At 41.8% G+C, this 26,556-nt stretch overlaps 1 long non-coding RNA gene across 1 annotated transcript in view; it reads left to right on the plus strand.

Moving 5' to 3' along the window:
- The window catches only part of LOC136174394 (uncharacterized), a 1,095,937-nt gene that overhangs the window by 871,318 nt on the left and 198,063 nt on the right, over positions 1 to 26,556 (plus strand). The window lies entirely within an intron of this gene.

Here is a 26,556-nt window from a genome sequence, read left to right on the forward strand (position 1 = left end):
ACTAAAGAGCCAGGAATCGAGCTGGATCTTTTTTGGCTTTTTAAAAGCCAAGTTTGGAAGAGCCACTGCCCAAGGACCCGCAGATCCTGGTACTACATCGTACTGGTTTTGCAACTACGTCAACATAGTTAATTGATAATTCTGTTTTCCACGTTTAAGTATATTTTCCACTATTAAGTATATATTAAGTATGTTTTCCACTATTAAGTATACATATTTAAAATATGTATATATATATATGCAAAGTGGAAATAATAGTGATACCTACTCATAGGCCTGTTTTGTGGGTAAAATGTAAAGGTACCTGCCTTGTAGAAGTTTTCACTGTATTTTAACTGTTATTGGCACAAATTATAATTAGTGCACATAATGACCCTTAACACATTTTGGCCAGCTGCTGTTGTATGCAGCTCCCCACCTCTACCTCATATGTATGTCTCTCAATTCATAGAAGAGCTTTTGATTTGCTTATTTGGGAGTGGAAATGGGCATTTTAATCTAGTCCAGGGAGAAACTGAGATATGGTTGAAGAGAAGGAAGGGAAATGGAATGGTGTCTGTTTTTTATTGATTCTCTTAGATACATTTGAGTAAGGGTTTCTAGATGATCTTCACAAAATGCCAGGGGATTGCAGGGGCGGGTGTAAAAATCATTTAAAATAATTTTTAATATCTGTACATATAATGTATGCTTAATTTCTGTGTAGCTTTTGTCAGAGATTTTATTTTGAAAAGAATCTTTTATTAACGTCATAGCAATTCTATAGGATGTTGGGGGGGGGGGCACAGAGTCCAAAGTTTCATTTTGCTCCAATTCCATACACATTTCTGTGTTTTTTTTTTTTTTTTTTGCAGTTCATTTCTCCAGAAATTATGCCTTTTGTTGTCATTATTTGGCTTCCCAGATGGCACAGTTGTAAAGAATTCGCCTGCCAATGCAGGAGTGGAAGGTTTGCTCCGTGGGTTGTGAAGATCCCCTGGAGAAGTGCATGGCAACCCACCCCAGTATTCTTGCCTGCAGAATTCCATGGACAGAGGAGCCTGGCAGGCTACAGTCCATGGGGTCGCAAAGAGTTGAACAGGACTGAACACACATGCACATTGTTATTATTGTCATTATTGTTTGTTCTTAATTTTGTATGACAGAAATTTAAAGTATATAAGTCAGTATCTGACACTTGACAAGCCTTTTTGGAGTCCTGTGGTGAGAGGGTCTTAGAGACAGAAGTTATGGAACTGTTAAAAAGGGACTTCATAAAATTCTGGAGATGGAATATGGCAGACTCACAAGATGGACCATCTGTATCCCTCTGCGCAGAAATCAAAATGGTCTGATTCCATAGGAATTGGAAACTTTGGGAGTATATAGAGACAGAAACTTATTATAGTCCATAAACTATAATCCATTACTGCATAAAAATACGTCAAAATGTAGCAGCTTAAAACAATGAACAATTATTACTTCACTTATTCCTGAGCCAGGATTATAGAAGTGGCTTAACTGAATGGTTCAACTCAGGGTATCTCAAGAGATTTCAGTGAAATGTTGGCTGGTGAAAACTTGACCAGAAGTGTAGGATTTGCTTCCAAGATGGCTCCTTCACATGACTGTTGCCAGGAAGCCTTGCCATTTTCTGTTGGGTTGCTTGAATGTCTTCATGATATGGCAGATAAATTATCCCAAAGCAAACAATCCAATAGGGGACAAAGTGAAAGATACTGTGTCTTTTTTTTCTCTTTTTTTGGCTCCACTACTTGCTTGCAGGGTATTAGTTCCCCAACCAGGGGTGGAACCATGCCCGCTGCATCGGGAGCATAGTCTTAACCACTGAAACTTCAGGGAAGTGCCTGCAATGTCTTATAATGTCTAAATTCAGACATGAATTTAATGTCTAAAATCATTTCCAACATAGCCTATTAGTTATGGAGAGGACTATTTGTATAGGTCATGAATATCAAGAGGTGGCAATCAGGGCCATCTTTAAGGCAGGATATCATATTCTGTCCTTTGTCACCTAGTGATTTATGTCTCTCTTAAATGCAAAATATGTTCACTTCCTCACAAGTTGCCCCAAACTCTTAACTCATTATATCATGAGCTCAAAGTCCAAAATCTTATCATCCAAAACAGGCCCAGGAATGGATGAGGTTCTTAGGGTGTGTGTGTGTGTGTGTGTGTGTGTGTGTGTGTGTGTGTGTGTACGCTCTGAGCAACTAGTGCACACACACACACACACACACACACACACACACACCCTAGGAACCTCATCCACTCCTGGGCCTGTTTTAGATGATAAGATTCTGGACTGTGGACCCTGAAGTTCTAACGACAGGAAGCAGACTGACAAACTACACAACTGCAAACACGAGATTCTTTTCAAAGAGGAAGGATAACTCAGAGAGTAGAATCAAGAGCCCAAGGGTATAAAGTCAAAAGCCATGGAGAATCATTCCCAGGCAGAAGTAGGATTGAGCCCTAATAAGGGCACTTCTAACATGTGTCTAGAAGGATTTTTAGGACTCTTATGGAACTCCAACTCTTCCGTGCCTCCTATCTTTTCTTCTTTTTGAACAGGAGTGTCTGTACCAGTTATCTGAAGCTCGTCCCACCATTGTATGGTGGGAGGCATTCAGGTGAAAAGGAGGAGTTGCATACAGGACACTACACTTGGGGCTTCCTGGGCAGCTCAAACGGTAAAGAATCTGCCTGAAATGTGGGAGAACCTAGGTCGGGAAGATCCCTGGAGAAGGGCATGGCAACCCACTCCAGTATTCTCGCCTGGAGAATTCCATGGACAGAGGAGTCTGCCGGGGTATAGTCCATGGGGTTGCAGAGAGTCTGACCCAACTGAGTGACGTAGCACTCACTCACTCATCCCTTGCTTAAGTCCTCAGTAAGTCTGCTGGTTAAAATATAATTCTCAACTTTGAGGCTGTGAGTCAGTCTCCAGCTGAAATTAACTTCTCTTTTCTCTGAGCCCCCATGTGTGCATGGTAAGTTGCTTCAGTCATGTCCAACTTTCTGCGACCCCATGGACTATACAGGCTCCTCTGCCCATGGAATTCTCCAGGCAAGAGTACTGGAGTGGGTTGCCATGCCCTTCTCCAGGGCTCTTCCCGACCTAGGTTCTCCCACATTTCAGGCAGATTCTTTACCGTTTGAGCTGCCCAGGAAGCCCCAGGTATAGTGTCCTGTATGCAACTCCTCCTTTTCACCTGAATGCCTCCCAACATACAATGGTGGGACGAGCTTCAGATAACTGGTACAGACACTCCTGTTCAAAAAGAAGAAAAGATAGGAGGCACGGAAGAGCTGGAGTTCCATAAGAGTCCTAAAAATCCTTCTAGACACATGTTAGAAGTGCCCTTGTTAGGGCTCAATCCTACTTCTGCCTGGGAATGATTCTCCATGGCTTTTGACTTTATACCCTTGGGCTCTTGATTCTACTCTCTGAGTTATCCTTCCTCTTTGGAAAGAATCTCGTGTCTGCAGCTGTGTAGTTTGTCAGTCTGCTTCCTGTCGTTAGAACTTCAGGGTCCAAAGTCTCCTTTTCATTTTGTACTATCTCTGTCCCATTTATTCCATGCTGGCAGTGTTTTGGCCAGTATCATTCATTTAAAAAGTTTGTGAGTCTCCTGTGAATCTAACTGGGGAACCATTCCAGTGGACAAAAGTCATACCTGCAAATCTCTGAGGTAAGCTCTTCTCTACTTTGGAGGCTCATTCTGCTGAAACTGCTGAGGTACAACACTCATAAGTTTCTTTAAAGCCCTATTGTTTGTCTAAATGATTCTCTGAATCACTTCTGTAGATCTTTTTGAGGTCTGAACAAACGGTTTTACAGCCACACTCTCTACCTTCATCATTGGATGATATTTTCCTTGCAGCACCCGAGAGTTTATTTTTAACTGGAAGTCATTTCTTCATTTTAGTATTATTTGCCATCTGAAGAAGACAGAAATTTTCAAATCTAGCAAGCCCTGGGTCCTTTTTTAAAATTAGTTTTTTATATTATCTTCTCACATTTTACTATAATCAGGAAGAAGACTTCAGTCAACACCTTCAACACTTTACCTGGAACTGTACTTAACTAGAATACCCGATTAATTAGGCAAATTTTCCACTTTCTACATTATTGCAGGTGACAGTTTTGCTAAGTTCTTGCCACTACATAGCAAAGACCCTCTTTCTCCAGTTTCCAGCACCATTTTCCTCATTTCCCGTTAAGCCTTTATCTACAGCTTTTTCAAAACCCATCAGGGGGACTTCCCTGGTGGTCCAGTAGTTAAGACTCTGTGCTTTCACTGTAGGCAGATTGGGATTGATCCCTGGTGGAAGAACTAAGATCTTGCATGCCTGTGGTGCAGCCAAAAAAAAAAAGCAGGTTTCTCATAACAGTTTCTTCAAATTTTTTCAGGCTTTTATGATACTCTCCTCCAAGTTCTTCTGTTATGAAACCCTAGCTCACTCTGCTCACAAGACAGTCAGAGAATCCAAGACAAGGTGTTGGGACTACCAAGTGACTTTATTTGGGAGCTGGCTGACAGAGGAGATAGCTGGGTAACACCTCAAAATAACCATCTTGTTGGGGCCTGATTGCCAGGTTCTTTTATGGATTAGAGATGGGGGCAGGTGAGGAAACAAAGTAAGAAGACTATTCAGTCTTTGCAGACCTCCCCTAGCATGGCAAGCTTCAGGCAGGGGAATGTGTTGGTTTTACTTCCTTACAGTCCTTCCCAGGTAGGTGGCTCAGGTTATCTCCCTGGAGCAAGCCACTGTGTATGCCAACAGTCACAAAAGCAGCACGATGAGGATTAATGTCACAGAAGCAGATCCAGCATAAATTCAAAACTAACCCTTCTTGGTTATAATTCCAGCTTTCCCCTCTATCTAATTCCAAATGCAGTCCAACATTTTAGGTTATGGTTTTGTTATGGAGTGAGCATGTGAGTGAGTCGCTTAGTCGTGTCCAACTCTTTTCGACCCCACAGACTGTAGCCCACCGGGCTCCTCTGCCCATGAAATTCTCCAGACTGAAATATGGAGTGGGAAGCCATTCCCTTCTCCAGGGGATCTTCCTAATCCAGAATCAAACCCCGGTCTCCCGAATTGCGGGCAGATTCTTTATTGTCAAAGCCACCAGGGAAGTCCAAGAATACTGGAGTGGGTAGTCTGTCCCTTCTCCAGCCAATCTTGCAGACCCAGGAATCAAACTGGGGTCTCCTGCATGGCAGGTGGATTCTTTATTATTACTCATGTAATAATAAAATATATATTAGTTGTCTATTGGCTCACACCGTAAAGAATCTGCTGGCAATGAAGGAGACCCCGGTTTAGTCCCCCGGTCGGGAAGATCCCCTGGAGAAAGAAATGGTAACCCACTCCAGTATTCTTGCCTGGAGAATCCCATGGACGGAGGAACCTGGTGGGCTGCAGTCCATGGGATCGCAAAGAGTTGGACAAAACTGAGTAACTAACACTATCACTTTCACTACATAATAAACTATTCCAGAACTTTGGATCATCCTGGGGGTACCACACTTGGCACTGGCCTTGTCTTCTTGTCTCAGTTAGCAACACCGATAAGGTATCTCCAAGATTCTCAGCAGGCAGTGGAGAGATTCTCAGTGGAGAGTGGAGAAGAGAACAGAACAGTTTGCGTTTGAGACTGTTCATGTGGGACTTTTAGAAATACATGGTGTGTTCCTAAAGTACACAAGAATCTCCTAATTATGTAGGTGATAGCTCTTAACTTATTAGACATTTGAAACTATACACAGAAGGAAGCCTAGGATCAGAGAGGTGAAGAAGCTTGTTACATGTTACCCAGCCATAACATAGCTAAATTGAGATTCAAACTCAGATCTACCTGACTCCATCTTACTACATTCACTTGTGGTATGAATAGGTGTTACCCCCACCCCCCAATTGCCTAACCGCTTCCTAGTAAACTTACCTGTCTTTACCTTTCAACTCTGAAATCAATTTCTCTCTCTTTCATGTCTTCCAAAGAGACAATCTGGGTTTAGTAATATTCAGAGCATAGTACATTTAATTTCAGAAAAACCTCTAGAAGTTGAAAAGAGAACAGGGTGGAATTTCTAAGTCCACTGCTTTAGGAAAGGTATTTGCACCCCTCAGCCTATCCCATTCTTATGTAATTACATTGTCACTTTAGTGACTGATTTTATTCCCCTTCCCCAAGCTCCTGAGATCACCTAAATCTGATCTCATGCCGTTATCATATTCACAGTTCAGTTCAGTCGCTCAGTCGTGTCCGACTCTTTGTGACCCCATGAACCGCAGCACACCAGGCCTCCCTGTCCATCACCAACTCCTGGAGTCCACCCAAACCCATATCCATTGAGTCAGTGATGCCATCCAACCATCTCATCTTCTGTCGTCCCCTTCTCCTCCTGCCCTCAATCCCTCCCAGCATCAGGGTCTTTTAAAATGAGTCAGCTCTTCGCATCAGGTGGCCAAAGTATTGGAGTTTCATCTTCAGCATCAGTCCTTCCAATGAACACCCAGGACCAATCTCCTTTAGGATGGACTGGTTGGATCTCCTTGCAGTCCAAGGGACTCTCGAGAGTCTTCTCCAACATCACAGTTCAAAAACATCAGTTCTTCAGCACTCAGCCTTCTTTATAGTCCAACTCTCACATCCATACATGACCACTGGAAAAACCATAGCCTTGACTAGACGGACCTTTGTTGGCAAAGTAATGTCTCTGCTTTTTAATATGCTGTCCAGGTTGGTCATAAGTTTCCTTCCAAGGAGTAAGCGTCTTTTAATTTCATGGCTGCAGTCACCATCTGCAATGATCTTGGAGCCCAGAAAAATAAAGTCAGCCACTGTTTCCCATCTATTTCCCATGAAGTGATGGGACCGGATACCATGATCTTAGTTTTCTGAATGTTGAGCCTTAAGCCAACTTTTTCACTCTCCTCTTTCGCTTTCATCAAGAGGCCCTTTAGTTCTTCTTCACTTTCTGCCATAAGGGTGGTGTCATTTGCATATCTGAGGTTATTGATATTTCTCCCAGCAATCTTGATTCCAGCTTCTGCTTCCTCCAGCCCAGCGTTTCTCATGATGTACTCTGCATATAAGTTAAATAAGCAGGGTGACAATATACAGCCTTGTCATACTCCTTTTCCTATTTAGCCAACATCTTATCTTATTAAAGTCATTGCAGTGAAATATGATATAACAATCCTGCCAAAAGAGCAAGAATGAAGTCTGTACTGCTGGGTCTGACTCTTTCTGTTCCTCAGAAGCCTATGGAGATGGATACTAGAATGATTCCTTGGCCCAACACCTTCCTGAACAAGTTCATTTTACCCAATTCTCATAGATATACTCCATTGGTTCCCTGCTTGTTAGTATTATAATTCTCCGAATACCTCCATCCATTCAAAAGTAAGTATTTGCAAAGATAGCCCCAGGTAAGCTCTGATCAAGATATTTTAATTACATTCCTTTAGTATGTTACTTGCTAAATAGTGTTAAGTAATTCCTATAACCACAATAGATAATAGAAATATCTCATTTTCATAACCACTACTTCATTCACCCCAAGAATGCAAAAAAAAAAAAAAAATCACACTGATTCTTCTTTCAGTTTTCTTCAGATACCCTCTAAAAAGCCCTTGCTAGTGGAGCCCTTGCCTCGATTTTAACAGTATGGAAACTAACGCCAAGAGAGTTATTAAAAAAAAAATCCAGTCAGTTGTGTGTTAATCTCTGACTTCCTTCGTAGTCTCCAAGCCATCTCCCAGATCCCTGAGTAATACTAATTCTTTTTGGCAAAATTATGTTTTTCAAACTTTTGGAAATGCTTTCTTAGGGGTGGTCTTGGCGTTAATCTGAGTGGGCTGTAGGGAATGAAGGCAGACACTTAATCATCTATAAGATCAGTACTCTTTGGGAGTGAGAAAAATCCCTAAATTTGCCTTCCATTATCCAGTTGGAAAAGCAGTCACCTGTGGACAGGAACTAATTAAATACTGCGTATATTAGCAGGTAGTGCACTGCCTTTGTAAATCAGGAATTATGACAGAGAATCGCCCTGAGGCTTGCTCTCTCCATTTACTTGTTTATTTTGGAGTGTAGATAGGCTAGTTAATCATACTACTCAGATCGTAACCTGTCTTTAGTTCATGTAATACATCTTTGTTATTTTATTGCATTTGATTTAATTTTATTGTTCCTTTATCTCCATACCCCACTCCCATTACTCCAACTTTTTTCCACAAAATCTCTAACATATTTAATAAAAGTTCATGAATACATGTTTTTAAAGTATTTTGTTGTTTTGTTTATTTGTATGTTAAAGTTTACATGTATGATACTCAAGAAAGTTTTCTGTTTCTTTCATTTTCTCTCTGAATGCTGTGATTGGTATAATCTTGGATATCTACTCCTTGATATTTGGTTATTCTCTGAATTTCTAATTTTCATCAATCTTATGGATATAAAATGATAACTTATTGCAGCATTATATTTACATTTCTTGGGTTACTGATAAAGATAAATAACTCTTTATAAACTTGTTATGTAATGTCAAAATAAAACAATTCAGTAACAAGTTTGATATCCTTTATTCAAGGGAAAACAGTCCATAACCAATGCACCACTCTTCTGAGGGATTTTGGGCAAGAGTGAGTTTTACAGAGCGTTAGAAGTAGCAATGTGGAAACAGCATGACTGACTGGGGTTGCATATCTGATCTTCTATTTCAAAAGATCAAGGAACAAGGAAATAACTCTACAGTCCAGAGTTGGCTTGGCGTTTGGAGTTGGCTGACTGCATACACTCTGTTTCTGGTCAAGTGGAACATTTTCAGGAACAGGAAATTTAGGTTTGCTGATGAGTGAGTGTTAGTCACTCAGTTGTGTCCAGCTCTTTGCGATCCTATGGACTGTAGCCCGCCAGGTTCCTCTGTCCATGGGATTCTCCAGGCAAGAGTACTGGAGTGGGTTGCCATTCCCTTCTCCATGGAATCTTCCCTACCCAGGAATCAAACGCTGATCTCCTGCACTGCAGATTCTGAACTATCTGAGCTACCAGGGAATACGACAACCCAAACAGGAGCAGCTCCATCTTGAGCCTAGAAATGTATTTCAATAGTGAATACCCCATTTTTACCTTTTGCCTATTTTTGAGTTCTCTGCCATTTTCCTACTGTTTTGAAATATTTTCTTGTACCTTCTAGTTATTAACCCTGATTAGTTTTAAAGTAAATTTCTTCTCCCAGTTTGTTACATGTTCCAGAACATTGTATATAGTAATGCTGGTTTGAATGGAGGTCTTATGTTTTGATATAGTCAAATCCATCCTTCTTAAGGCCTGCTCCACTTCAAGATGATACTATCTTAACTCCAACATCTTCTTCTTTTATCTTTATGATTTTACTTTTCACAATAAGCTCCAACTGAAGATCACCTTTGTGTGCAGTTTGAGGTATAGATCCAACTTTATTTTTTTCTGTAGCATAAGACAGTTTTCTCAATATCCTAAGTCAATTATAATTCTACTCATGAATGAAGAAATTTATATTATGGAAGATACCATGATGGAATGACTGGTGAGGTGACTTCCTTTCCCTAAGTAGGCTTCCTAAAATGGTACCTTTTCAAAGAAAAGTTTTAAGGTAGCACATTGCCATAGTCCTTATTCAGACTGTGATGATGAGACATTAGAGGAGTAGAATTGGTTGGAAAAAGAGGTTTTAGTTTAGGGGAAAAAAACAGATAAACCAGAGGGCAACTGACAGTGTCAAAAGTGGGAGGACTGTCCTGAAAAGTCTTCAGGAAGCTTCTTCTGATAAGGGTGAAAGGAGGGGTGAAACCAGGCAGTTTCAGACTGAGCCATTCACTCATTCAATAAGTTTTTATTGCTTTCCATGGGTCAGGCACTCTTCTAGACTTTGTAGATGCAACCACAAAGCAAGACTGATGGGATTGCTGCTGCCAGTGCACTTGTATTTCTAGCATGAGTTGACATTCCTACATTTCTGCTTTCCCCTCTACACTGCCACCAAAATAATTCTTCCAACTGTTTAAGATATTAATAAATTGAATAAGATATAAAGCAAATTAAATAAGATATACTGATCTCATGAACATCCATCAATAGATTTCTATTGGCCATTGCAGTTCTGGCATGCGATGCCCCAGGTCTTCCCTGATTAGACCACATACTTACATTTACAACTTCATCCCTTAGCTACTCCCCTACCTCTACAGGCTGATCCCCAATAAAACAAACCATTATGCATACTAAACCTCAGGTAATCCTTATGGCAATCCCACTGTTATCTCATGAGAGGACCACTCAAAAAAGCTCTGACAACTTGAATGCACGAATGTTTGGGGATACAGCTGAAAATTTTTTAATGTCTACTTACAATGTTTAACATTAGCTTAAATGTGTCAAATTAAATATTACTGAAATGTTAATAAAATAGAAATATTGATTCCTTTATCTCTCAAATTTCATGAAATATTTAATTCTAACTCTACATTGACAGCTCTGACAACAGTGTCTGTTTTCACCATCACTACAGCCATTTTTGAGTTACAGAATGCAGATTTTCAGAATATATCATTTTTTTAGTTTTATATGTTTTTTGTAACACAGAACTTTTTGAAGCCGAGTGATGTGCCACTGGAATCTTTATCACAAACCACACATATTCATACCCCTTTATATAACAATAAACATTTCAAAAAGTCTCCAATGGGTGAATATATATATTCTCCATTATGCAGCTATGTGCTGTTTTTAAAATGGTCTTTAAAAAGCCAATTCATGATGACCTACCCAAACAATTTTGAAGACATATTCAAACTGTGGTGTTGGAGAAGACTGATCAAACCAGTCAATCCTAAAAGAAATTAACTCTGAATATTCACTGGAAGGACTAGTGCTGAAGCTGAAGTTCCAATACTTTGGCCACCTGATGTTAAGAGCCGACTTGTTGGAAAAGGCCCTGATGCTGGCAAAGATTGAAGGCAGGAGGAGAAGGGGACGACAAGGATGCGATGGTTGGATGGCATTACTGACTCAATGGACATGAGTTTGAGCAAGCTCCAGGAGGTGGTGAAGGACAAGGCTGGTGTGCTACAGTTCATGGGGTCACAAAGAGTCAAACATGACTGAGCGATTGAACAACAACATCCCAGGCAAAAAATAGTACTAAATATACTTTAAATCTCTCCTTCCTTCTCTCTTTCCCCCAATGTCATCTTCCCCAAATGGTAATTTATTTTATTTAAAATAAAGTAACCATCAGGGATGTAATGTACAGCATAAGGAATATAGTCAATAATGTTGTAAGACCTCTGTATGGTGACAGATGGTAACCAGACTTATCGTGGTGATCATTTCATACTGTGTAAAAATATTGAATCACTATGTTGTATACCTGAAACTAATATAATATTACCAGTCACTTATACTTCAATAAAACAAAATGGTAAAATAAAGTAAACAGGAGGTCATTTCATAAAACAATAGACTTTGGAATAAATAAAATAAGACACTTTTCTGAAAAATAAGTTTAGGGGAGATTTTTGCCTTACACTTGCCCGTAGGAAGGATTGGTTACTATGGTTCCTAAACCATGCCATACTTTCCATACTCCCATGCCTTTGCACTTGCTTTCCCTCTGTCCATAATGCACTTCCCCATCTCTCACTTCAGCTTCTGCCTGCCCCTGCACCCAACAGTGCCTCTGTGACTGTGTTTCATCCATCAGAAAGCTGTTACCTACTTCTGCTACCATGCAGTAGACTCTTCGAGGTCAGGGGCTGGGTCTGAGGACCCTGGGGTCCTTAACACACTTTGTAGCATCTAGTGTCTTGTTCTCTTCCATGAAACAAACTTGAAGAGGTTGACTGGGAGTGAATGGTAGAGGAGGTCGTCATATGATTTATCATCCCAACCAGAACACCTTGTTTGGATGTAAAATGAAACACTAATGACAATTGTACCAGGACACTAGGCGTGGACCAGAACTGCTCTGGGTAAACCAAGAGATAGTCATCCTAATAAGATGATCAGGGAAGGTGACCTTGGGTTTCTAGTTTGAAAACAGTACATCAGTATTTGACTCTTCATTTATCCAACTTCCCTTCTGCTTATGCTTTCTTTCCCATTCCTCTTCCTTATTTTCTCTCCTCTGCTCAGCAAGACTCACACAAACTTGCTGAACCAACATGCTGCACTCTCATCCTTCACTTCACAAGGTAATTTAAGGATAAGAAGAGCCCATGAATCCTGAGAGGAGTGTACACTGTGTTGGGGTTGGGTGGGAAGTGCCTTAAATATAGTTCTTGTGACGTTAACCCTCAATATTTTTTTCTTTCTTTCCTTAAGTCCTAGTGACTCTGAGTATGCACTCAACAAGGTTAAGGTCTTAAATGAGCCAAACCTTTCTTCTCTGGCTTTGTCCTGAAATCCCCAATGAACTGAAGGCACCTTTAAAATATGAAAGGCAGACTTGGGCTGAATGGAATGACTGCATCCTGCACGATAGAAAAACTTGATTTGTTGGGAAAATGCCCTTGTAAGTCAGTGGAAGCTGTGTACCATGATGATTAAAAGAGCAAGAATTTTAGAATCAGACATATCTAGATTTGAATTCTGACTCCATCACTTACTTAGCTGGGTGACTGTGAGCACATTACTTAACCTCTTTCACCTCATTTATCTTATTTGTAAAATAAGGGGTTGCACCAGACCTACTTTAGAGGCTCATTGTGAGAATTAGATGAGATAATGCATTTAGCACTCTGCCATGCACATAATAAATACTCAGTGCAAGCTATTACATTGTATACACACCAACTAAAGTTGCAAAAGCACTCATTATGTCTGTATATAAACAGTTATGTCAGGTTTGATGATCAGAGCAGTAGGCTGAGAATGCAGAAATCTGAGTTCTTACCATACCTCTGTGCCTGTTGAGCTATGTGGCTCTGAGTAAGTCATTTAACTTTAGTTTTTCAGACTCCTCTGTGAAATGAGTGAAAATATTTCTGTTTTAACTACCTATTACTCTGTCAAGTGCGTGCGCGCATGCAAAGTGCATGCACAACCTCAGTCATGTCCAGTTCTTTGCCACACCATGGACTCTAGTCCTCCAGGCTTCTCCGTCCATGGGATTCTCCAGGCAAGAATCCTGGAATAGGCTGTCATGCCCTTCTGCAGGGGATCTTCCCAACCCAGGGATGGAACCCGTATCTCTTACATCTCCTGCATTGGAAGGCAGGTTCTTTACCACTAGCATCACCTGGGAAGCCCTTGCTCTGTCTCAGACCATCCCAAAACATAGTGGCTTAAACCAATAATGATTCATGGCTTCCCTGGTGGCATAGATGGTAAAGAATCTGCCTGCAATGTGGGAGACCTGGGTTCGATCCCTGGATTGGGAAGATCCCCAGAGGAGGGCATGGCAACCCACTCCAGTATTCTTGTCTAGAGAATCCCATGGACAGAGGAGCCTGGCGGGCTACAGTCCATAGGGTCGCAGAGTCAGATATGACTGAGCAACTAAGTACACACGTTGCTCAGGATCTTGGGAATTCTCTGGGCACGGCTGGGTCATTCTTCTGCTCTGTGTGGTGGTAGCTGGGGTTGCCCATCCAGTTGCTTTCAGCTGGGTGCTCATCTGGGGCCAGAATATTCCAGAATATTCTCATGTGGTTGGCAGCTGTATTTGTCAGCTTCAGTTCTCAAGTTAACTCATCCTCTGGTGCTATTCTCTCTCTACAGGGCCCTTCCAGCAGGATCCCTATGTCCTATTTACTGGGCAACTAGCTTCTAAGAGGGAAAAAATAAATGAAAGCTTCAAACTTTCTTAGTTCAGAGGTTGGTGTTAGTTCCATTATAGAATGTTTGTCAGAGAAACAGGCCAGCCAAAATTAAGGGTAGGGGAAGAGACGTTACCTCCTGAAGATTTTCAAGTGAAAGTCATTCAGTCATGTCCAACTCTTTGCAACCCCCTGGACTATACAGTTCATGGAATTCTCCAGGCCAGAATCCTGGAGTGGGTAGCCGTTCCCTTCTCCAAAGGATCTTCCCAACCCAGGGACTGACGCCAGGTCTCCCACATTGCCAGTAGATTCTTTACTGTCTGAGACACCAGGAAAGCCCAAGAATATTTGAGTGAGTAGCCTATCCCTTCTCCAGAAGATCTTCCCAACCCAGGAATTGAATTGCAGTCTCCAGCATTGCAGGTGGGTTCTTTACCAACTGAGTTACCAGGGAAGATTTTCAAAGTCACATTATAAAAGAAGGAGCAGGGTGAAAGGGATTGTTGTGACTATTTTTCAAAGCAATCACTGCAATCCCCGTGTTCCATGCTAGTTTTGACTGTCCACATTGTAACCTAAAGCTCAGAGGCAATCCAATTTTTTGGCTTGGTTTATGGACTCTCTGAATTTCCCAGTGAGCTCCTAATATGCTCCAGAATTTAAAACCTACCTTGCTCTCAGTTTATCCCCAATACAAATCCAGTGTTTTTGCTATCCAATATCTTCTCAGCCTCCCCCTGGTAATCGAATGCCCCAATTTCCCTCCAGGAAACTGGTGCAGACACAGTTGGTTACAACCCAGTGGCCACTCCTCGTTCTTCCCTACCAGTAGAACTCTTTTTCTAGTTATTTAGATGTTAGTGTCCTCAGTCCAAGAACATGAGCTTTCTTAGAGATAAACATGTGACTCAGTGCTGTCTGATGACACATCAAGGCAAGTCTCCTGAGGGGCCTTCTGGAAAAGATTTTCTTTCTTGAACAAAAGAAAGAGACTCATAAGAAGAAAGCCTTGTCCATTCCTTCCTACTTTAGGATCTTATTATGTGGAACCAGCTGTGGAAGCCACCTTCTGATCATGAAGGGTAAAAGCCAAGGACCACAGAGAAGCACTCAAACCCTTGACATCATTAAACTTCAGATTTAGTCAGGCTGGAACTCCCTACCCAGTATTTCTTGTAAAGACCCTGTAAATAAGAGTCTGTTAGCTACAGTCAAAATTATCCCTCCCCAACTCTTGTGAATCTATATGGTCTCGTGATGCCAACACCACCCTGAGTCCAGAAAGGAACACATAACCCATAACTAAGGAATCAGAATGTGCATTCATCCAACCACAGCAGTTGTTTCAAAGATGGGCCAGGGACTCTGGCATAACCCATGCAGTTTTCCCTGGGACTTTAGGAAAGAGGAATTCACTCTTCTCTTGTTGGACTTAAATGCTAACAGGAAATAGCAGCTAGAGTTGCCATGGCTGTTTTGTTACCATCTCAATGACTTGAAGTGTCAACTCAGGGAGGCAGATTCAAGAGAAAAAAGGCAAAACTGATTCTTGGTAAGATCGTTCAAGTCCAGGATCCAGGCATACCTGAAGCCCCGATCCTGCATTTTTCGGTTTATTTGACCCACTCTTTTTGGAATAAGCTGTCCTGATGAGACTTTTGTCATTTGCAAGGAGAAGACTCCCACCTGAGGACGTGCAGCTAATCATTATGAGACTACCCATCAAGCTACCTCTTTGACTTGAGGGCACTAGAACTTTAGTCTTCAACTTCCATTCTTTATCCAAGCTTATTCACTGCTATAGATATATTTTCAACATCTGTACTAATATTGTCTAGCCATCAAGAGTAAAACCTTGGGACTATGCCTGGCCCTGGGTTCAAACCCAACTCTGCTACGGATTAGATCTTGACTTTGGGCAGGTCTTTCAAACTTCTGTATTCTTTAGCTTTGGCATGTTTAAAATTAGAACTATAATGGTTCCTGCCTCCTAGGGCTATCGTGAGGACAAAAGCAGAAAATGTAAGCAAAATGCTTGGTCAGCATAATGCCTGGCCCCTAGGTGCTTGCAATTTTTTAAAATGAAAAACCTAACCTAGTAGGGTAGGGCAGAGTAATGACTCCATGAAGATAACCATCTCCCAAACCTTAGAACCTGTGAATATATTATGTTTCATGGCAAAAGGGAATTAAGACTGCATAAGGAACTGGGGTTGCTAATCAGCAGTCTTTACAATAGAAAGATTAACCTAGATTATCCAGGTGGGTCCAATGCCCAAGTGTTTTTTTTTTTTTAGCTTTTTTCACTTTTTAATTTATTTAAATTATGAAAGTATAACATATTTATAGGAGATCTGGAAAATACAGAACAAAGTTACATAAAGTTCTACTATATATTACAATTATCTTTTAAGTAGATAAGATTTTTGACAGGAGTTTCAATATCAAACTCTCAAAAATTAATAGAATGAATATACAGAAATATAGAATGATACAGTAGACCTGAAAATCACCATGAACCAAGTCAACAAATTAAGATTTATACAATTTTCATACAACATAAGGATATAAATTCTATTCAAGTTCCCATAGACTATAAACTTGAAGATGTTGGAAAATATCCAGCGACATAAAGCAAGGTGCAAAAATGTCATGGTCTAAATGCGTTGAAATCATACAGCGTCTGTTCTCTTATCACTGTGGAATTTTGTTAGAAATCAATATCAAAAGATATTTGAAAATAACCCATATATTTTCAGGTGCAGTGTGACATTTACCAAGAGAGATCTTTGACTTAGCCATTGAAAGCCTCAATAAAATTAGAAGGCTGGAAAAACACAGAGGGCGATTACAGAGAAGATAGTATTTAAATGAGAAATTAATGTCAAAATGAGAAGTTAAGATCAAAGATACTTAAAAAACCCCATGTATTTGGATATCAAATGACCACTTTTAATTGATGGGTGTGTCTAAGAAGTCATAACAAGGAAAACTAGAAAATATTTGCAAAAATGAAAAGAGAATTTACCAGAATTTGTTGCATGCAGCAGAAGCTGCTCAATGCAACTAAATACAATGTGGAATCTTGAACAAGGTATGAAAACAAATAATGGACACTTGCATAAAATTTGGTGAAATGTGAGCAAAATCTGTACCACAAGGCTCCTTAAAAATAGAAGAGGGAGGCAGAGGAATTAGTCAAAGTGGTGCGAAGTGAGTAGGACTCAATCTGCCATTTCTGGCTTTGAAGATGGAGAAAAAAGGCTATGAGCCAAGGGATGTGGGCAGGCTCAAAAAGCTGGAAAAGGCAAGGAAGCAAGTCTTCCCCTGGAATCTTCAGAAAGAAATGCAGCCCCGTTGACACCTTGACTTTAGCCAGGAGAGCTTCTACAAAGCTCTTCCTCTATATCGTCTTGTAATTGCTACCAGGGACTCAGCAATTAATGAGAAAGTCATGGCTCTACCCTTATGGAGCTTATGGAGGGGGTGTGCATATTCTGTGGGGGAAATGGAAGTGTTTGTTGCTCAGTTGTGTCTAGCTCTTTCCCAACCCATGGACTGTATGCCAACCCACAGACTCCTATGTCCATGGGATTCTTTAGGCAAGAATACTGGAGTGGATAGCCATTCCTTTCTCCAGGGATCCTCCTCACCAAGGGATTGAACCTGAGTCTCTTGCATTGCAGACAGATTCTTAACCATCTGAGCCACCAGCCCATATTCTGGTGGTATCCAGGGTTTTATTGAGATCCTATTTGCTAACAAGCATGGGATTTACCACTGAGAATTAGGAGATGTGAGTCAAGGCAATGACCTGGAACAGAGGCTTCTGGAGAGGGAAAGTAGCGGTGGGGCAGGGATTGTTCATTGGAATAAGAGCTGAGACAGTAGATGTTTGGAAGTCCATCTAGGATGGAAGTCTTAAGGTGAGCGTGGCCTGGCTCCTCTGTGTGGGTGCTCAGCAAGGAGAGGAACATCCGTTTTGGTAGGACGGAGCTATGAGAAACGATGGGAGACAGGAAACCAACACTTTCTATGTGCCAAGCACCGGTGACATCAAACCTCACCTCAACCTTCTAAGGGATGCTATTAGACCCCTTTCATAGAGGAGACAATCAAGGCTCATAGAAATTAAGTATTAATTAAATTAAGAAATTTAATTACAGTAAGTTAAAGCGTAATTCATTTAAGAAATTTCACCAATAAGTAAATGGTGAAAAGGAATTTTTAAAAATTAATTAGCTTTATTTTTTTTGCCAACAAAGAGCCACATGTCCTCTCTGTTTCTGTTCACTTAGCTGTTTCAGTGCTCTCTGTACACTGTGTACCTCACATTGTAAATTACTTGGTAGCCAGAACTGTCTGGGCTTATTTACTCAGAACCGAGCACCAGAAAGCTTAATGCTCAGGACTGTATTTTATCAAATCTTAGATACCATCTATTGGAATATGCATCATCATTTCATAAAGCGTGAAGAAAGAAAACATGCTGGGAGTTGTTCAGATTCCCTAATGGAGAGATGTCAAAATATGGGAAAATGTGTTTCTTGGGAGTCCCTGTAGAATGAAAAAAAAATTTTTTTATGATGATGTTGATGAAGTGTCAAATTCCAGTTTGCTAATCCACCTCCAGTCTTACCCATGATTTAGGTTTCTTATGTTTTAGCTCAGCTTGTTTTAAAATGTCTTAAGTAAATTCCCTTTGGATAATTCTTTTGGAAGACTTTCATTGTTCAAAATGTGGTACTATTAAGTAGTAGCTCCATAAACATTAATAATGAACTTGGGCTTCCCAGGTGGCTCAGTGGGTAAAGAATCTGCCTGCAATGCAGGAGATGCAGTTCTATCCCTGGGTTGGGAAGATCCCCTGGAGAAGGAAATGGCAACATACTCTAGTACTCTTGCCTGGAGAATCCCATGGACATAGGAGCCTGGTGGGCTACAGTCCATGGAGCCGCAAAGGGTAAGACACGAGTGAAGCGACTTAGCCCAGCACACAATTTATGTGCTAGATATTGTGCGAAGTGCATTTACGTGAACTACCCTTTTTAATTTCGCATAATCTTCTTACGAACAATTAGGTTTTTATTATTGCCATTTGCAGACAAGATAGTCGAGGCTCATAGAGGTTTAGTACCTTGTCCAAGGACACCCAGCAAGCAAATGCCAGAGATGAGACTCAAGTGAGACTCGAGTCTGACTTCAGAGCTTGCTTTTTTAATGGCTGCTTTTCATGAAAGCAAAATGTTTAGAGGGAGCTTCTCTTTTCCTTTATAAAAATTCTTGAACCATAACCTGTTGCATCATATAATTAATGTCTGCTTTTCCTCAGTCTTTCTGAGCTGCTTACCCAGCTAGACCTCCAAGAAGTGCTTTTACCTCCCAGTACTCATTTGTTCTTGTTCTCTCAGAAATCAGTCTCCAGAATTTTAATCATTCTTGGCTCACTTCTCTGACAACCTTACCAAAGACATGTGCTGGAACTGGCAGTCAGAAAAGTGCCCTGAAAACTTAAAAACACACACACACAAAATTTTACAGTATATCTGATCTACACAGGAAATTAGAAAACACCACATACTTAACTGGAAAAAATACTTGAGATGAAATGAAAAGTGAGGTTTACTGTTATTTAGATTCTGATTAAAAAATGTTTATCCCTTATCTAAGGCTCGGGGACACTGGAAATGAAGAAGCTGGAAGCTTGCTTTATAGAACTTTAATGATCTTCTCTTATTATGTTTTATTACTGTTTCCTAAGCCTGTGGTCAAATATAATAGCTTTATTAAAGCTGTGATTCAGTAAGAAAAGGGAATGAATTTTTCTGCCACAGGAGCACCGGTGAAAGATGAGGGAAGAGGATAGGGCCATTGGGGGAAAGAAAACTTCACAAGGAAACTGCTTACCCCACCAGTCTATTCTTCCCTCTAGGAGATAGCCTTCCTGAATGCACAGCTAAGCAGCCTGGGGGTACTTAGCTTCTAGTCCATTGGAGGAAGGAAAACAAAACAATACAGAAAGGAGGCTGGAGTTACTGTTTGGGCAGATTAGGCTGCTTGTGTTCTGTGTGAAGTTCTGATGAATGCTTCATGGACTGTGATCAACACTCTCATTTATTGAACATTCACTATGGTCCAGGCACTCCACTATGCTTGTGTCTTTGTTATATCATCTAATCCTTTCAAACCTAGACAGTATATTAAAAAGCAGAGCTATCACTTTACCGACAAAGGTCCATATAGTCAAAGCTATGGTTTTTCCAGTAGTCATGTATGGATGTGAGAGTTGGACCATAAAGAAGGCTGAGCGCTGAAAAATTGATGCTTTCGAATTGGGATAATGGAGAAGACTCTTGAGAGTCCCTTGGACTGTGAGGAGATCACACAAGTCAATCCTAAAGGAAATCAGTCCAGAATATTCATTGGAAGGACTGATGCTGATGCTGAAACTCCAATACTTTGGCCATGTGATGTGAAGAGTCAATCCTTTGGAAAAGACCCTGATACTGAGAAAGATTGAGGGCAGGAGGAGAAGAAGGTGACAGAGGACGAGGAGTTGGATGGCATCACCGACTCAATGGACATGAGTTTGAGCAAACTCTGGGAGATGGTGAAGGACAGTGAAACCTGGAGTGCTGCAGTCCATGGGGTTGCAAAGAGTCGGACAAGACTTTGGGACTGAACAACAGCTAATCTCCTCAACAGTCTCATAAGGTGGATACTATTATCATTTGTGTTTTTTAAGGAGAAAAGAGGCCAAGAGAGTAACTTACTTAAGTTCACACGATAAGGGGTGTAGCCAGGACCTGATCAGATATTTTAACTCAAGTCCAGACATGTACAAGGTTGTGATATGACAGGACAGTGTTAAACACCCACTTGCTTTTTCTGGAGCCTAACTAGCACCCTGGAGGCTAGTTAGGCATAGGCGTGGGGGAGCCTCTCATAGAACCAATAACCTCCTCACAGACTGAGAGAAGTGGGATTTGGACGGAAATTGTGACGGGGCCTCCTAACCAATGCGCCCCTAGCTCCCTTTGAAGGGAGAGAAATAAAGCAATTTCAGAGAGTTGGCAGAGGTTAGAGGTCAAAATTAAGCCACTGTAGCTAAGCAATGGAGAAATGCAAGTCTGTCATTGCCAAAGTGACAAAACAGAGTATCAGGGCACATTCAAAACAACCTCCTGTAATTATTATGGAAATCAACTGTTGCTATTTCTGAGACATTTTTGCCAACCGTGTGAGGGACATATCACATCATGAACAATTACTAATAAAAGAGAGGATGAGGAATTGAGATTTGGGGGCTACTGAATGCCCTTGGCCAAGTTACTTAACCTCTCTGAGCTCCAGTCCACTCGTTTGTAAAAGGGAGATATTAATAGCCTCTACCTCTTAGCATTCTTGCAAGCATTAAGAGATGATAATGTAGGCAAATCGCTTGGCACCATGCACAGTGCACAGAAAGTGCCGAAAACATGTGATTTCTCCCTTCCTCTCTCCTGTCAATTCCACCTGCTATAAAACTGAGGCCCATCTGTCTTGAGGGAGATGCATCATTTACCCATGAAGAGGGGGATTTGAATACCAACAAATATGTGTTTAGTGTCCTCCCGGTCCCAGAGTGGATGCTGGGTGCTAGAGATACTGTAATGCTCTCTTTGGACCTGGTTTTTGCAAAAAATCAGGAAGCATTTTCTTTCTTTCTTTTCTTTTTTTTTGGTTGTGTTGCACATCATGTGGGATCTTAGTTTCCCAGCCAGGGATTGAGCTCATTCCCCTAGCAGTGGAAGCACAGAGTCTTAACCACTGGAGGGTCAGGGAAGTCCCAGAGAAGCATTTCTGATTCCCAGAATACATTCCCAGAATACATATGTGGCTCCTGCCACATACTCCCAGTACATCCTCTACTACCTCCATTTTTGCTTATTTTATTTGCAATCCTACTTCCCACCATTCTGTTAAGGCTCCCAGAGAAAGGGACAGTTCATGCCTTAAGGAGGAAAGTTAGTTGATTAGGGGGCAGGGACCGAGGAATTAGAGGCTCCCAGGCAAGTGGAAGAGCTGGGGTGAAGTCTCAGAGTCAGTGTAGAAGGAGGCGTTTCCAAGAGCTGACAGCAGCAGGGTCCAGTTTGGTTGGAACTCAGCAGACATGGAACGGTAGGTGTTAGGTGAAGTCAGAGCCAGAGTGGGATTATAGAGTTTTTGTAGTCCTGTTGTGGAAGCCAGCTCCTCAGGTGAGGCCCAGAGATAAGTAGTAGCCTCACTGCCCTATGAAAAGTCTAGACAATAGACCCCAGAGATAGAATTCTCCATGTGTGTATATGTGTGCATGTGTGTGTATAATTCTACCCTGTCAGGGTTCAGTCAGGGAAAACAAAGGCTGCTCAACACACTCCAAGATTAAAGGGTTATAAAACAGGGAATCAGAGTTTCACAAAACAGAGGTGAAGGGAGAGGGGATAGTGGAGCGAAGGTCAAAGAAGCAACTGATGAGATTCAGGACACATCACTGCCAAAATATGGCAGTTTGGCATATTGAAAATCTAAACTGAAGGAATCTGGGAAAACAATAAAGCAGGAAAGGTATCTGCTTCCCCCACTCTTCTTCCTTGAAACAGATCCTAAAACTCCAGGTAGAAGCTAACTTCCCTGTATCAGGAGGTCTTATCTTCCAAGGATGGGGAGTTGGGGGCCAAGAAATCCATACAAGCAAACCCTGATAAACTCACCTTATCTTCCTAATTACTTTGCCACCATTTACCACCCCTTGTCTAAACCCCTCTGTCTTATGAATTCTTCACAAATGTATTGTTCCTTTGTCTGGAAGATATTAAAACTTTCTGTTCTTGTCACTCCTTCAAGGCTCATTCTCTTGTGAAGGCTCCACGTTCATGTAAAAATTCAATATGCTTTGAGCTTTTCTCCTGTGAATCTGTCTTTGTCAGTTTAATTTTCAGACCCAGCCAGGGATCCTGAAAGTGTTGAGGAAAACCTTTTTCTCCTCTACACCGTCTCTGGCCATCTGGTCCTGCTGCCTCAGAGCAGGGAATGTTCAAAGGTCTGCCCGCAGATACCAGTCTATCCGTGATCTCAGGGGGAAAACAATGACTTCTCTTCTGCCTTCCTAATACCTCCTTAAGGGCTTCTCCCTGGCCATCCTGAACCTGAAACCAAGCAGGAGAGAGGGTCTGGCTTCTCCTCTCTGAGGTGCAGAGAGCATCAGCAAAACATCTCATTGTAAGAGAGATGTACTGCGTTTCAGCAAATCTAAGATTTACGCACCACTGAAAAAGGAAAATAGCTGCCAATTACGAGGACCCAGTGCTTTCTTGTCATCAACAGTTTGGCACAGACCCGTTTCAAAGAGGTAAAAATGTGTTTGTGTGTTTGGGGCGGGGAAGTACCTTGTACAATTGAATTTTTTAAATGATTTAAGGAAAAGGTAATAACCACTGACTGTTGTGGACTCTTACTTTCCTAATGCGTGCCTTGGGGACAGCCATCTCACCAACGGGACTGAGGACGCTCTCTGGGTGGCAGCAGAAAGGCTCCCCTGGCTCCTATGCACTGCCCGCCTGGATCTGCCTCTCAATCTCCCTCAGAGTGACTGTGAGGAAACTGCAGATGCCAACGGACCCAGAGAGCTAACTGCCCTTGCTTGTTTTAAGGCCAAACTGAAGGGTTTTTTAAAAAACTTTTCACTTTTTGTGAAATACATCACACAAACGAAAGTAGGCAGAACCACTACCCAGGCATGAAACGGACCGCTGCTAGCACCCCCAGAATCAGCCTTGCGTTCCGTGCCAGTCCAGACTTTCCTTTTTCCCTAAGCTGTTAGTCACTCAGTTGTGTCCCATTCTTTCCAGACCCATGGACTGAAGCCCACCAGGCTCCTCTGTCCATGTAATTCTCCAGGCAAGAATACCAGAGTGGGTTGCCATGCCCTTCTCCAGGGGATCTTCCCAATCCAGGGACTGAACCCTGATCTCCTGCATTGCAGGCAGATTCTTTACCATCTGAGCCCCCAGGGAAGCCTTTTCTCCCTAAAAGAAAGTCGAAATTGAAAGTTGCTCAGTCGTGTCCGATTCTTTGAGACCCAATGGACTAAACAGTCCATGGAATTCTCTAGGCCAGAATACTGGGGTGGGTAGCTGTTCCCTTCTCCAGGGGATCTTCCCAACCCAGGGACCAAACCCAGGTCTCCTGCCTTGCAAGCAGATTCTTTACCCGCTGAGCCACCAGGGAAGCCTGAGGATACTGGAGTGGGTATCCTATTCCTTCTCCAGCGGATCTTCCAACCCTGGAATCAAACCAGGGTCTCCTGAATTGCAGGAGGATTCTTTACCAGATGAGCTACCAGGGAAGTCCTTTTCTGCCTAAAGACAGCCACTATTTTGACTAGCTTCACCTGTTCTGAAGTTGTATACAAATAGGATCACACACAGTACATTCTCTTTTGGGTCTGGCTCCTCTCCCCAACATCACTTGTGAGATTCACCCATGTTGTGTGTAGCTCTGGTCCAGTCATCCTCATGGCCTTTTAGTATTCCATTTTCTGGTTTTGGGGTGTTAGAATATGATGTTGAACATTGGGCAATTTCCATCTGGGGGCTATTGTGGATGGCACTGCTGTCCTATTTGCAACAGCCACGACATGGAGACAACCTGAATGTCCATCAGCAGAGGAATGGATAAAGATGTGGTGCACATATACAGTGGAATGCTGCTCAGCCATAACGAGGAACCAAACTGGGTCATTTGTAGAGACGTGGATGGTCCTAGAGACTGCCATGCAAAGTAGTGTAAGGCGGAAAGAGAAAAACAGATATCAAATATTAATGCAAGTATGTGGAATCTGAAAAAAATGGTTTAGATGATCATGTTTACAAAATAGAAATAGAAACACAGACCTAGAGAATGAATGTATGGATACCATGCAGAAAAGGGGGTGATGAGGAAAACTGGAAGATTGGGATTGACATATATGCCTATTGATACTATGCATAAAATAGATAGTTAATGAGAACCTACCGCATAGCACCGGGAACTCTGACCTAATTGGGAAGGAAACCCATAAGAGAGGGGATATAAGTGTATGTGCAGTTGATTCACTTCGCTGTACAGTAGAAGGTTTCACAAAATTGTAAAACAACTGTGCGTGCATGCTAAGTCGCTTCAGTTGTGTCCAACTCTGTGCAGTGCTATGAACTGTATCCTGCCAGGCTTCTCTGCCCATGGGATTCTCCAGGCAAGAATACTGGTGTGGGTTACTGTGCCCTCCTCCAGGAATCTTCCCAACCCAGGGATCGAACCTGTGCCTCCTGCAATTCCTGCATTGCCGGCAGATTCTTTACCACTGAGCCACTGGGGAAGCCAAAAGCAACTGTACTCCAATTTAAAAAATATAGAACTACCGTCAACATGCTAGTGAGAGCCTTTTGTGAAGCTGTGTGTGCATTTCTCTTGGGTATGTACCTGGGTGTGGAACTGAAGGAGAATTCGGCTTTAGTAGAGTGCGCCCAGCTTTAAGTGTTGCGGGCAACTGAAGCTTCCTTAATTTCACCCCTCAAAGCTCACAACAGCCCTGCTCGAGAACTTTTTCAGAGAAGCTTCCAGTCAAGGACTTGAACCTTGGAAGCATTCTATGGAGAAGAAAGTAACTTTCTTGACAGCAGATGAGAAAAGGATGGAACAGGCACATTCTCTCCAGGCAAAAGAAAGAGTTTGGTGCTGGTGAATATACGAGTGCGCGGCTGCACCTGGAGAAATTTCTGCAGGAAGCGTCTTTGGGGAGGGTCAGTTCTTTCTTTGCCTTAATTCAGCACCTTGTTACCTGGGCAGATCCAAGTTACCAGCTTCAGGAACCTCTATATGCCTTGTTGGATTTTGCATCCATGGCAACGTGTGCTTTACATACCATTTTATTTCAGACAACGGGAAATTAAACACTTGATGTGAAGCAATGTCAGGTGGCAGGTTGGAGTGTGGGGGAGGGGGTAAGGCTGTGTCTCCAAGTGGCAACTCGTCAGACAGAATGCCTAATGCAACGCACTTAAAGAAAGGTGTGGATAGAAAGACTCCTTGCTTTGTGTCACGCATACGAAATGCCTCTCACTGCCCAGTTCCCTCAGCCTTCCCTGCCCTTGCATGCTGATTGCATTGCAGAATGTAAACTGTGTACACACACACACACACACACACACACACACACACACACACACACAGTCAAACATCAATTCTTGGATGAAACAGAAAAATTAGAAAAAGAAAAGTCACTGATCTTCAGAATGTAGGACCTTTTGGTGGCTTACTGGTGAGGCAGTAAAACGGGTACTCACTAAATATTTGGCTAATAAATAAATTAATGAATGCAGCCAGGAGCTTTTCAAAAGAAGAGTGACATTGGCGGTCACGTTTCACTTTGTGCACTAGTTTCTCTATTATGACTCTTAATGACTTAAGTCTGTGATTATCTTTATGCCCTAATAAAAGCGCTTTTAAACAATTAGGGATTGTTGCTCTGAAGTTGTATTTTAAATTAATTAGGCAATGTATTTAACAGCTTCCACTGTCTGTTAATGCCAACACTTGAGAGTGGCAGGTGGGGAGGGGCAGTCCTGTTTACAGTGAGGAGGCGGCTTATCTCTTTGGTTTAGTTCTGTTTTCTTTCCTTCTTTTGACTTTTTGTTCCCCCCACCCCCAACAACATCAAAAGAGAAGCGGGGAACTGGC

The sequence above is a fragment of the Muntiacus reevesi genome, chromosome 9, assembly GCF_963930625.1.
Source record: "Muntiacus reevesi chromosome 9, mMunRee1.1, whole genome shotgun sequence".
NCBI lineage: Eukaryota > Metazoa > Chordata > Mammalia > Artiodactyla > Cervidae > Muntiacus > Muntiacus reevesi.